The sequence below is a fragment of the Agrilus planipennis genome, unplaced genomic scaffold, assembly GCF_000699045.2.
Source record: "Agrilus planipennis isolate EAB-ADULT unplaced genomic scaffold, Apla_2.0 scaffold133, whole genome shotgun sequence".
Classification (NCBI taxonomy): domain Eukaryota; kingdom Metazoa; phylum Arthropoda; class Insecta; order Coleoptera; family Buprestidae; genus Agrilus; species Agrilus planipennis.
Window position 1 is genome coordinate 626693 of NW_020439039.1, and position 13636 is coordinate 640328.

General features: G+C 34.5%; 1 protein-coding gene across 3 annotated transcripts in view; it reads right to left on the bottom strand.

Annotated features, from left to right (window-relative positions):
- The window catches only part of LOC108738820 (octopamine receptor Oamb), a 404007-nt gene that overhangs the window by 346084 nt on the left and 44287 nt on the right, over nt 1-13636 (bottom strand). For all 3 annotated transcript variants that reach the window (XR_001938040.1, XR_001938039.1, XM_018472408.1), the window contains exon 2: nt 355-455. The gene's annotated coding sequence lies outside the window, so the exon portion shown is untranslated. The remainder of the gene's footprint in view (nt 1-354; nt 456-13636) is intronic.

The window sequence follows — 13636 nt, forward strand, 5'->3', positions numbered from 1 at the left end:
TTAATGTAGGTGAAGAGTGAAGATCTATGTCTGAAGTGCTATTGCAGCTTTTCACTGAACATATTAACTTTTTATTTGATATAACTTTAGAAGAAAACTTCGTCGACTCCATCATCAAAACAATTTTTACTTTTTTAACGTGTTTTATTATTTTAATAAACAATTTTACAATTTGCGTGCACAGTTCCTATGTAAATATTTCCCTCCTTCGAGTTATAAATTTTGCCACCAGATGGTGTATGCCCATTTGACGGATCCCAATAAATAAATTTTTCTATTTTAAAACATGAACATATTATACGTTTGCACTAATATGAAATTACAATTGCAAAGTCAACGAAATGTTAGACTTACCTTTCCGAGAACGACCCCATGTCAGTTGTGACAGTTGACGACGTCTTAACGATAGATGGTCATGTAACCACGAATATTTCAGCACGGTCATAAGGCGAATCCTGAAAAGATAAAAATGATCCTTAAGGATAACGGGTAAGGAAATATCCATTCATCAAAATGTCAGGTACACTGATTGCTTTTACGTTAAAGCGCGTCGGAATTCCTTTATATAGAGGAAATAGAATTACTGTTCACGAAAAACTGATGTTTTTATTTTGCTAACAAACTAATTTATGCGCTCGTTGCCTACCTCCCTTAATAAATATATCGCGCGCCATCTACAGTTAAATTAGTTTACCAGAATGGCAGATAACTGATAAATATTGATAAAGATTTGGAATATACCTATATCGTAGCCTACTGTTATTATTTGCTGTGTCTAGTGCTTGTATAAAAATATTCCACTAATTTCCTTACGATACAAACTCGCAATCAAATAATAAAATAACCAATTCCAAAGAAATATAACAACAAAGACTTAGAGAATGGAACATTTAAAATGAGTTTTTTTACTGTAATTATCTGCGGACGGTAAACCCATCACGATAAAATAATAAAGTTGTTTCGGGAACAGAATTTGCATTTTCGTTTAATGATTTAACTAAAACATCGCGCATCGGCAGAAGTCTTTTACTAATTTAAATTAGGGCTGCTCTCAAATAAACCTTTCTGGTTGTATATTTTAATCTTAATTATCGTCAGAACGCCTTTCGACGCGGCATATTTCAGTTAGAATAGACAATTTGCTTCTAATATTTATTAGAATCTGTGTAAATTAATTTTAAGTTCGATTTAAAATTAACATTTTTAGGTAACTTATTATTTCTTTAGAATTACCAATATGCATTTAAAATTTAAAGAAACTAAAGTAACTGCGTAGTGTCTTAATTATTATAAACACTAGTGTAGGATAAAACTTTTTCTAATTTAAAATATAACGATTTACTTAAAAACTATTGTTACTTATTTGTTGATAATCAATAAATAAATAAAAATCAGATTTCATCATTATCCTACATTTTTTTATATCTGAGGCAAATATTTAATCATACAGTCGAAATTTTTTGTTCTCTTTCTTAAGCTCCCTTGTTTTGTTGAAGCTCATTAAGAGCAATAATAAATCCTGCCTGTCTTATAAAGGCTTTATTTTAAGTAGTACACAAGGTCCTGAGGGTACTTTTCAAATGACTCAAAATATTAGGCTCCAGTTTGTATAAAGAATACGTCAGCATTATTTTTGGAACAAAAAACACAGGAAAGTAAATAAAAAATTTCAGCGATTTGGAGTCTTGAGGTAGTTATCTGAATTAATTTTTAATTTATGTTAGGTTTGTAGTTGTCATCAACATTACTAGAATATACCCAATGTTAATAGCATAGCATATTATATAAGTATATCTACCGAAACATGTGTTCAAGAGGCTACGTTATCTGAATTTCCTTCTTCAGGAAAACATGCATATAGTTAATATGTCCGTCAATTCTTAAGGTAGATTACAAAATACTGCTCGTTAATAATGTATTAATGAACGATATCGTTAATGAATTTACTTATTTACCCACAACTCATCACACACGTAACATTTTTCTGAAGCACAACTGTTATTCTTTAATTAAAAAATAAAAAAAGTCTCACGTTGATAATGCCCACATTAAAAAGTGGGCTAAATTCATGTCCGCAATAATCAATTTGTAGTAGTAGTTTGAATGAGTCTCTCTTTTATTTTTTAGTTAGCCATTTACCACAGCCTCTAATTTCTACTTTGTTATTGTTTAATTGATTTTTGATTAAGTACCTAAAATAATGGAAACAATTAGATTTAGAATTAGAGAAAAGTACAAAAGGTCATTGTTATTGTTTACTTTACTTTATATAGATACTACCTTGATTAAAAGCTGAATATTTTATATTGCTGCTGTTCTTATAAATTATAAACGAAATTAAAAGCTCAAAAGCTACAAAACAAATATAAAAGGCTTTTAATATTACTTTGTAATCAGTGGAGTATCTGTTGACTTCATTTCCGCTATTTCTTGTTTCTATCCCCTTCAATATTTTATTTACATTCATTTAATATCTCAAAATAATTTGCTACCTGTTAGGCTGGATCCGCACTATAAGGTCGATCACGGTTGTGTTCGCGGATAGATTTCGGTCTGGTAAAATATTATCAAATAAGAAACAATGTGTGCATTCATACCATTCCTAACAAAAGTCAAGTTCCGGTCGAATTCCATTCCAGTCGCGACCAGTCTTGAAGAAATTTGAGTGATATCGAACTTGTCACGACATGTATCGATAGTATGAGTGCTCTTTTGTTCCCGGTTCAGTCAGCTATTACCCTTTGAAGTGACAGTCGCGTTAAATTTTTCTTCGTCATGAATTAAATGACGATAGAGGGTGTAGTATTCTCCCTCCACATTTCTCTCCTTATTTCATGTTTTTTTCTTGCATTGATAATATTGTCTTGTTACATTACATTACAAGATGTTTAATACGTAAGGTTTATTTTATTATTAATTATGAGCCAAATACATCCGACTTCGATTATTGACGGTTCAAGACAATCGTACTGAGTCAGATTGTCCAATGTGAACATGATTAGATTTTACCAGATCGAGATCGAGCCGTGATCGACCTTATAGTGTGGATCTAGCTTTAGTCAATCGTCTTTATATGTTTAAATGAAACCAGAACTTACAACAAATCAAGTCTACTCTACTATTTCGAAGCTAGTAAATGAATTTTCGAAATAACGCTAGTACATTTTACCAAGAAAATTATCAAGTTTAATTCAAATGTATAGCGAAACTACATTTTGAAGTGAAGCTATTAAGTCCCTTAACTCTGGTATTCAAAAAGATGAGGTCTGCCGTAAAGTGGAAACGTATTTTGTTAATATCCTGCTTCATATATGTATATGTACATTAGGTACAACACTGTATGCTTGCATTCATAAAATTCAAACGTACTTTTAGCAGACGCAACCTGAATGACCCGTGAACAAGAATTTCGTATTTGCCTCCGAGGGAGGTTTTAATGGTATTGAAAATCAAATATGTGCGCCTTTTACACTGAAAGAATTTGTATGAAAAGTCCAAAGGTGCACTTTTGTACCATTTCCATATAAAAACCACTAGAGCAAATGATACAATCGAAAACATAAAAGGTTTTCCCCTTTTAAATGTTTTCAGATTGAATGTTCAAAAATTTCAGGAACTGAAAACATAGCAAATGTGGCTTTCAAATTAAGCCCATCCTACATCATTTGAATGGACCATAAACAGAATGTTTTGTGCAGAAACTGAATTTATAGAGCATTAAAAATACTATAACTGCTTATCAACACCGATAATTACACAATGTTAAAGTAACTTTCCGTTGGGATACACATATGGGCAAGGTTGCATTCTTTTTCTCATTTGTACATAAAGTAAGTGATGAGGAAAAGAAAGAGCAAGACTATATTAATATACCGTCACATGTAGGCAACCTACCATCAGTGAACTAAGGTCAGGGGTGGCCGAGTTTGCTCTAATAAAAAAGGCCAGAATTCTCTACAACATAGATTCTTAAAAAGAATCTTTCTAGAACAAGTCCTCACAGTCGAAAACCCCCCTTCCAGATTTTACGTACCACCTTGCCCCCCACAATCAACTTCCTGAGATTTACAACATCTTCCTCTCAAAAAATGTCACTTATTCCGACGATTACAAAATCCTCCTACGAGTGCCCTCCAATTCGCACAATAGCGGAACTAGACGAAGCTGTGAATCTCATCAAAATCTGCACAACCCTCACCGCAGACATTCTTGCCCTCGTTAACAAAAAAACCCGCTGTATATCGCAATCCTGCACACCGTGCCAAGCTAAACGCCCTCCAACGATAACACTCTCCTCATTGAAGGCAGCCCCTCTTTCGACAAATACATCGCTCAGACAGAAAAACACTTCGAAAGCACTTGGAAAGTGAACCGCTAGCTCCGAAACAGCCTCCCCATCTCCCGTTACTAAAACAAACGGCTCTCTATATACTTCAGATGAGGAAAAATCTGTAATTTTCGCAGACTCTCTCTGGCTTCGGTGATGCCCACTACTCAGCGCTGTGAATCTTGCCGACTTTCATGAACAAGCTAAAGCTGCCTCCCAAAATTTCAACCCCTCCGTCTCCGACTTTAAACACATGCCCCCCTCCGCGAAATCTCCCTTTCTATACGATTTCTGAAAGTTGAAAACCCTCTGCGCAGTTGGAATTCCTATCGGACGAACCTAAAAGTCCTGTCACCAAAACACAGAACTGCACTCCTCAACATTACAAACCCTATCATGCGACTCCACCACTTCCGTCTGGTCTGTAAATAAGCCATTGTGGAGAGAAACAGCCACCTCTCCTATTTCAACATGATTTCCGCAGGCACAGTAGGACACCGGCTATAAACTTCTCCGCGTTTCCCAGCACACTTTCAATAATTTAAACAAGCGCCGTCACACTTTCATGCTACTGCTTGGCATCCAGCAAACCTTGGCACGACGATCTCATCTCCAAGCTTACCCGTCATGACCGGTATCCAAAACTCGAAGTTGTCACCCCTTCTGTTCAACCTATTTTGCGCAGGTAAGAAACACCCAAATTCTGAAAGAAACTGGTCCATCTTCACTTCCCTAGCCTGCATTTCCGTTTCATCTCCCATACTGGATCCGCTTTCTCTTCCCAACGATTTTCATAGAACCTTCCCTGTAAAACGTCTGGGTTGATCTCCCTGTTGTAACCGTAACGCGCTTGAGTGCATCAAGGGGTGTCTTTTGAAAAAAAAACAAAAGAAAAACTGTTCTAGTTATGAGACGGTAGAATCCAAAATAAGAAGAACGAAGAAGCACATCAATGGCCGATATGGTAAAAACATAGGTAATAAATAATTATTCATTGTGCTGTTGGTTGAAAATTAATTAGAAAATTAAATTAGGTAGAATTCGAAAGGTAGGTGTTTATATTACGCGACAATATTCTTTGTGATGGTCTTGGTCTTTCTTTTCGACAATACGTCTTTATCTTGATCTTCTTCTTGTGAGATCAGTTCTTATTTTTATGTAATTATCATTACAGCATGTATCAATAGACTTGACAAATGTTTAATATCAGAAAAATTGTAGTAAACGTTAAAAGAAAATATCTTATTTTATTTATCTATTTAAATAATGTTTCACATGGAACCAATACAAAATCCATTAGATATTAAATTAAAGGTATCGTTCTCGTACATCGCTAGGAAATTATCCGCTTTCGTTCTTTATCATGCTTGATCTCAATGTGTTGTAGTGGAAATGTTGACAATTCCGATGTTCGTGCAGTAAATTTTTAACTGTAAATTATAAGAAATGCAGCTGATCGTGATCAGTATGTACTCATGTGGAGCACGAAACAGTGCTTAAAGGAAAATTAACCCCAGCAATCATTCGCGTTTTACAACCCCTGGTCATTAAATTAGTAAAACACTAACGAATGAATAACCATCCAACTGCACTGTAATTCTCGTTTTCTTTTTTTGGACGGTAAATATGGTCGGCTTTTACAGTAAGTACACGCCCTTATGGCCAGCTTGCGTGCTTCATTAGGGCGTTATTACGATAATAATTTAGTTTCAATGTACGTAAGACATTGATTCACTTTTGCTATGCGACATTTATTTCTTAACAGAAGATTCTGAGTGGGAGAATCCTAAGAAACGTACAACTTTCTAAACATTAGTTTGTTATTCACGTGTATAAGGGTTAATATTAATGGTCCCCTTGGTCTAGATATCATCCAAAGATAATAAATATTTCATCGCCAGTAAAACCCACACAGGTGCGTATTTTCGGAAACCATCCTTTACTATTTAATATTTGTTGTTTGTTAAACAGTAGTATACGCTTAGTGAATAAAAAATATTGTAGCGTCCGCGAGCGTGATTATGTGCGATCGGGCATACGTGTGTGTGAGCGGCTTATCGATTCGCCGACTAGCCGCGGGCGCTTTTCTTCATGTGCGTTCCGGGAAAACAATTAAACCGTTCAAAGAAAACGAGACTTCTCTGGACGACTGGAGAACGTTCCCGAAAGGAGGCAAGGGAGTATAAAAAGGAAGAGACGTTCGCCGAAGTGGAGTAGAAATAAATTGACCGTTGCAGAGGTGAATCAAGAGATAAATTGAAAGTGATAGAAGTGAAATAGTAACAGTAGTGTAAATAAATAGAACAACTACCTAAGTTTAGTAATAAGTTAATAGTGTTTTTAAGTCCTTCAATAATAATTAGTGTAAATAAATAGTTTTCTTCTTAAAATTTAATTTGTTAAACCCACGAACATTACAATATTATAGAAGATTCCAACTAAACAACACTTTTACGCAGATTTGAAGGCAGAAAACAGAAATTTGTAAGAAATCCATATGGTACATCAAACATTAAATTGTTGAATGAATTTGCAGGGATCAAGAAAAACATATATTTTATTACAACCGAAACCAGTAAAACCACCTACCAATTTGTAACATTTCATATCTTATATAGGAACGCCATCGGTCGGTTATGAGAAACTTCAATCATAAAAGAGATAGAACCGCCGCTTGTGAAATATAACACACAAGTGGAAAACTAGAGACGCTAAAACTGTATTTTATACCATTTTTACGTATGTAAGCAAATATTTTTTTATTATTTTTATTTTAAATTATTAAACTACCGGTAATTGTTTGAAATATAATATTCATCATCATCATTATCATCATAAGGTCGTCAGTTCTAAGACTGGTTGGACACGCACCTCCACACTTTCCTATCCTGAGCTAATATTCGCGTTTCCCTAAAACTAAAACAATTCACATCCTTAACTTTTTGCGAACATTAATTTAATCTAGGTCTACCTCTACTCTTCTTAACTCCTGTTTCTGTCTGGACCTTCATGCATGAGAAGGTGTCCTACTAACCTATTTCGCCTATTTTTTATTGACTTCCATAGAGTCCTCTATTCTCTTCTAATAGATACCTATATTTTATTAGTTTTGACGGAATACAGACCACTTCGAATTATTTTATTCAACCAGTATTCTTGTTTTACTTTTATTTATTTTCATAGAATACTGTTTTGTCAATATCGCTTCTGTTTTATTTAAAGCTTTCTCTAACTCTTCCTTACTAGATGCTAATACTGCTATATCATCCGCAAATCCTTTGCCCCTCTGTATCTATCTCTACAGTTGTACTGTCTTTTATGATGTTGATGGCGTCTTCGATGTATAGATTAAAAGTAGCGGTGACAGTGTACATCCTTGTCTGACATCCTTTCTAATATTTATTTCTCTACGTCGCTGCCCCAGCTCTATAAATACCTATTGCCCTTTATCATACTTATCTCTGTAACTTATTTCTACATTTTTAAGTATATCTAGCATCTTGTCCCATTTGACATTGTCAAAAGTTTTTTCTAAATCTACAAATCCCATGTACGCGCTCCTTCCTTTCTTTATCGTTTTCTCTATTGTTACCGTAAAGTTTAAATGACCTCCCAGGAAAGGTAATAAGTTTAAAAAATCAAGTGAATAGTTTGCCATCGCTCATATATCTATCAAGGAATTCAACTCACGGAATTTTTACAAGTTATGATATACATCCGCAATGCTGAAATCTAAGATATAAATATCTAGTATTTCAGCTTTTTAACAGATGTCGTTTGTAGCAGATAATTTCTTAATAAATTTGCATATTTTTCAATAAATACTGATAATATTGAAATATATCAACAGATATTTTACAGTTCCATGGAAAATATAATAGCAATATGCTTACGATGTGTCCCATGAAAGGTCCCAGCCTTTCAGGAGGCCTCACACTTTATTCTACTGTGTGTTACTACATTAAAGACAAATTCTAAATTGCAGTTTATATTTCGTAATAAAAAATAGTCTAATCAAATTTCATTCCAGTAATTTTTGCTAAGCTCGTTAAAATAATTTTTGATTCTTGGTGTATCCTAAAAATTACTGATAGGCAAATGGGGAAAATAAGTTTTCAATATGTAACTTGCGGTTATTTTCGGAACGCTGGTGATAAGGGAATGTTCAGAAAAATGCTATAAAACAGAGGCGTCAGAATGTTCAATATTTTAAAAAACTTCAGCCGTAATCGAAACAATATCGTTGCGTTTGGAAGAAAAAACATATGTATATGTAGGTACCCATTTTTAAAAAAGATGTATATATAGAAACTTATGTACACGTGATAAATATTCTTCTTCTACCTACTAAATTATTAAGCCCGTGAATTTATAGATAATAATATAATTATATATGCATTTACTTATTATACTAAACAATGTTTTTAATTAGTTGACAGCTGCCGTTAACAGTTGCGCGCGCAACTTCCGTCGCATGCCAAAGTTTTAGTATAAGCGCACTGAAAGAAGAATAACTTCAATAAAAGTAATTTCGACTTTCTCCCGCCACTTCCGCTTATTTATAGTCGCAAACAGTTCTTAAGTACGTCGCAGATTTTCTTAATTTATAGGGTAAATGACTCTCGTTTTCAACGTAGTTAATTGCAGATTAGACAACAGCCTATATACCTAGTCGACTTTAATGGAAACAAATTGGCAATTAAAGTACTTACGATCTGTAAAGTTTTTCCATTTCAAGACAAAAGGTCATTTTCTGTAACAATACGAAGTTCTTAAATGAACAAAAGCGTTTCAGACCTCATCTGCATCTGACTAGATTCAAAGTAATAGAATAGAACTAAAGCTATAAAAGAATTACACCTTTTCAGTCGGAAAATTACTTGAAATCCAATGTCGGCAGCGATCAGTCAAAGTGCTGAAATTGAAAGAAAGAAGTTAAAATAGAAAATGCCACTGATGCTATTGCACCTAAAACTGCGACGCAATTAAAACACGCTACTGAACCGACTCGTTTATTCAACATTAACTTTTAATTACATTTCTTCCCAATTCTTATTCAATTTTTAACTAAATGAAAATGTGTTTAGTATTTCCACTGATTTTTCTTTCCTTAACATTTTAGCCCTTGAAAAGTTAATTTTACTCGATTGGTTGTGGTTTATTGCTACAGCTAAATATTCTAGAGATTCATTGAAAGCATGCAGAGAGTAAATCTATTAGGAGAGGTCGAAAAAACACATCCACACTGTATATTATTTTTAATTATATTATAATTATATTATATTATAATTAATTTACAATGGTTTTCTTGAAGGATAGAACTCATTGCACATGCACAAATATGAAGAACGTACTTTAGAACTAAGAATAGAATAGGGAAAGAAGCTTCAGGTGGCATGGGCGAAGGCGAAGGTCCTGTAGTGGCCTGTTGGTGCGGAATGGGAACCTCGCGAAACCTCCAGAGTAAGAACTAGGTCGATTTCCCCCTACACTATCATATTTGTTCTGCAATCGGGATACAATCATCGGTATCTACAGTGAGCCACACAAATTAGTGCGGAGTTTTGGAGGGTGTAAATTAGATGTAATAAATAATCGCATGGTGTGTTCAAGAATGTGGTTAAGGGCGAAAATAATTTTAAAGATAATCACAATAATTTGCAACCAGAATTGGCTACGTAGATGTTTCCGAATATTGCACTGCATTAAAAACTCAGCTACATCGACGGAAAATGTAAACCTTGCCGATTATCGAACGTCTAAGGTATTCTTCGTTTACTTTCTGTAGCGATGTGACTTTCAGTTTGACTGGCGCAAGGTAGAAAAGAACAGCACTAGGCCAGAAAAGGAAGGAGACAAATCTCGGCCAAACTCTTTACCGGCGAGGAGCGTATAATCCGTACAGTGCTGAATGAAAAAATTGACCATTTTATCCACTACAATTGCATTGCTCAAATGTGCTGTTATTGGTACCATTTACTACTGAAAATATCAACGAGATGTTTATTTATATTTGAAGACATATTAAAGGCTTTAACGCTTGTTTTCTACTCGCACTACTGTTCATGATTGAACAAAACTGTTGGCAGGTACTGTGTGGAAAAGTATGTTTAATGAACAAGAGTCGAGAGTATAATGAGCTTTTTTCTCCTTACCTACGATTTTGTCAGCGCGCATCCAAGACATTGGAAGGGGCACATCGCTAGAGAAAGTAAATAAAGTATAAACATAAACAATTTAGTGCTACACATACTGTTTAGACTAAATTACTACATTACAGGTAGTACCATGTAAATGTAAGAACTCAAAAGAAATAAAACAAAATGAGGCACGTTACCTTCTTTGCGAGTGGTTGCAGGTAAACTTACTAAAGAAGTCAATTAAGTTTTCAAAAATTCCGCACCACACATTTACCGAAAACAGTTCTCGGATGTAAGAGGTGTGAATTTGTATCGCACCTATAGTTATTATTTAGAAAAATCAAAATTCCATCCCACGTGAAGCAATATTGTCTATAAACATCACTATGAAGAAATTAAACTATGCAGCACTTTTTTATCAAAATCACCGACAAAAATCCATTCGCGGCTAATGAGTAAGCATAGAGGTTTTGCTATAGAAATCTGAATGATATTCGGATAAGTTAGATGCGCTTGTAGGAAATGCTAAAGAGCAGGGTACTCATCGCCAGAGGATTGCCAATATCAGAACCCTGAGCATAATAAGATTCAGGGGCTACTACTACAACGGACTCGCGGAGGCAGTTGGCTGATAAACTGCATACTGAGCTGGAGAGTCATCAGCGCAGCGGCCGATTTGTCACACAGTCTTATGCCTTGTTGGCCTCCAGGCAGAGGCGGACTAAATGTTGAGAGCGCCCTAGACTAGCACCTCGCAGACGCCCCTCTGGCTGTCATATATTTTGCAAAATAAATTATTCTTGGAAGCAGGTACTTTCTTATTTTTTTAGTTTAAAAACTTCCACACGCGCCCCTTCCTAACCTTGCGCCCTAGGCACGTGCCTAGGTTGCCTTATGGATAATCCGCCACTGCCTGGATGGATGGATATTTAAAAACCTCCTTTGAGACCTATCCATATAATGAAAGGTGGTCCTGAAATGGTGCAAAAACCTCTGAAACCATGAGGTCATTTATAAGAGAAAGATTAATGATTAGTTGACCATTCTGGTACCACGTACGTGATATGGCGTGCGGAAAAGCCTTACGAAAACGACCAATCCCTTTACTCTTTCCTTTTACGTCGAGTCATCCCTTGAGAACATCTACAGCAGTAATGGATGAAAGGTCAGCTGCAATTACCTTTTGAGCATACCCCAACCAAAACACAGCTAATAGATAATCACCCATCGATATTTGACTGTGCAAACTAATTATCTGATGTTAAGTATTGGTTGGAAAATTACACAAGTATACTTGTATAATTACAATTAATCAAAATAAATATTGTTATAAATATGCAATGCACTTACTTAACCATAGTATTAAATCTATAAGTGAATCTTTTATAAGGGTCATATTGTAACAACAAAATGCGACGTTTATTCTCCTATTCTCTTCGAACTTAATTTTGAGTTCTTTCAACTGTATTTGAGTAATATTTTCTCCATGACATTGGGTACTTACATATTCCGGAAGAATCAGAAAAAGAAAGTAATAAAAAAACATCCTGTAGATTTGAAATGGTTCTAAAAAATCATTACTTATCTTTCTTCCTTATGAAATATACCATTTTAGAGTAGAATTGTTATGCAGAAGAGTTTTCTTTAGGAATGTTCCACAAATTTTGAATAAGTAATTAGACAATCGAACCTCCTATACCTCCTCGGAGAGAATCCGACACTATCTTACAGACGGCTGGGATTTTTTTTGAAGATTTCCCGTCTTTCACGAAAATAAAAAAAACATCAGAGGATACCTTGTCTGTTGCTTCATTAAATCATTTACAAATGTTGAGGCGTAATTTTCACAGACAAATATCGACCCTTTATCTGTCTTCATAATTCATCCGTTAGCGCTATCAAACATTCCCACAAATTCTTAAAGGCGACTGAGGAGTGTTGTACGTCCTACTCTCTGTCTTTCCATTAAATAAGGACAGCTCGCCCACTGACTGGCATCTTTTGAGATAGGTACTGCCCAGTAAGCTGCGGTTATACTTGTTAGATGTATCTTTAAAGGACTTTTAGTTCTCAAGAATTTCTTGGAAAGAAAACCATGAAACTGTATATAGATACATAAAACAACGAAAAAGCAAAAGTATTCAAAATTTAGAAGGTAGCAGTTAATATAAAAAAGTTTTCATTACTTGATATCGGCACAACTAATTTGTTTGCGCCTAAAAACTTTTTGTGCCTACAGAAATAATAGCAATTGTCTTGTAAATCAGATTTTCCAGCTTTAATCCGAAGTCCCTCCTTAGAATTCGTATTCTTTTCTAACTTATAATTATGATGGTCCCTTCGCTTTTTTGATTCGGCGAAAAGTAATTAAGTTTCGTATGGTATTTGGGGCACCCTGATTGTAATAATGCAATAAAAAAGTTAAATGAAGTGAGCACGGAAAGAAAAATCGGGAAAGATAATTCAAATTTACAACCTTTTTTGGGCAATTGTGCTTGAAATACGACAAGATAAATACAACAGGGACTAAAATAAACAGTTTCAAACTTTAAATGTCCATTCTGACAAGGGAAGTTATATTTCAAGTATAAATTCAAGGCCATTTTAGATATAAATTTTTTTGCAGTAATTCATTAACAGCGAAAGTTAAACTTTCAACTTACACTTGGACTACATGTATTCTATATGAGTAACTAGTCCTTTATCGACTTACACTTTAGTCGACTTTCCTCCGTACAGCAAAGTGATAATTGCATCGTCCGTTTAGACAGTCAGTAGTATCACATTCTATTTATGATCCTATGCCCGAAATATTGGCATTTAAACGAATCTAAAGGTAGGCCATTTTTATTTAAATGTAAATGGAAATCGTTAATATACCTAAGTCACTGTTTCATACTTTAATTAGACGTTTTAAAGTTAAATCTTGAGAGAAGGCACACAAACTATCATTATTATACCTATTCTATAAGTATGGTAAACACTTGACAACATAACGCTTTAATGTCACAAAATCACAAATTTATATGAAGTGTTTTTCTAGTTAAAGTATTTGCTGCTTTTCTGGGAAAAACAAGTACAGTATGCATGAATTCAAAATGCAAGGAAGTTTAATTCAATATTATTTAAAATTTATGAAGATGTACGTTAGGCTTGGAACTTAACCCTT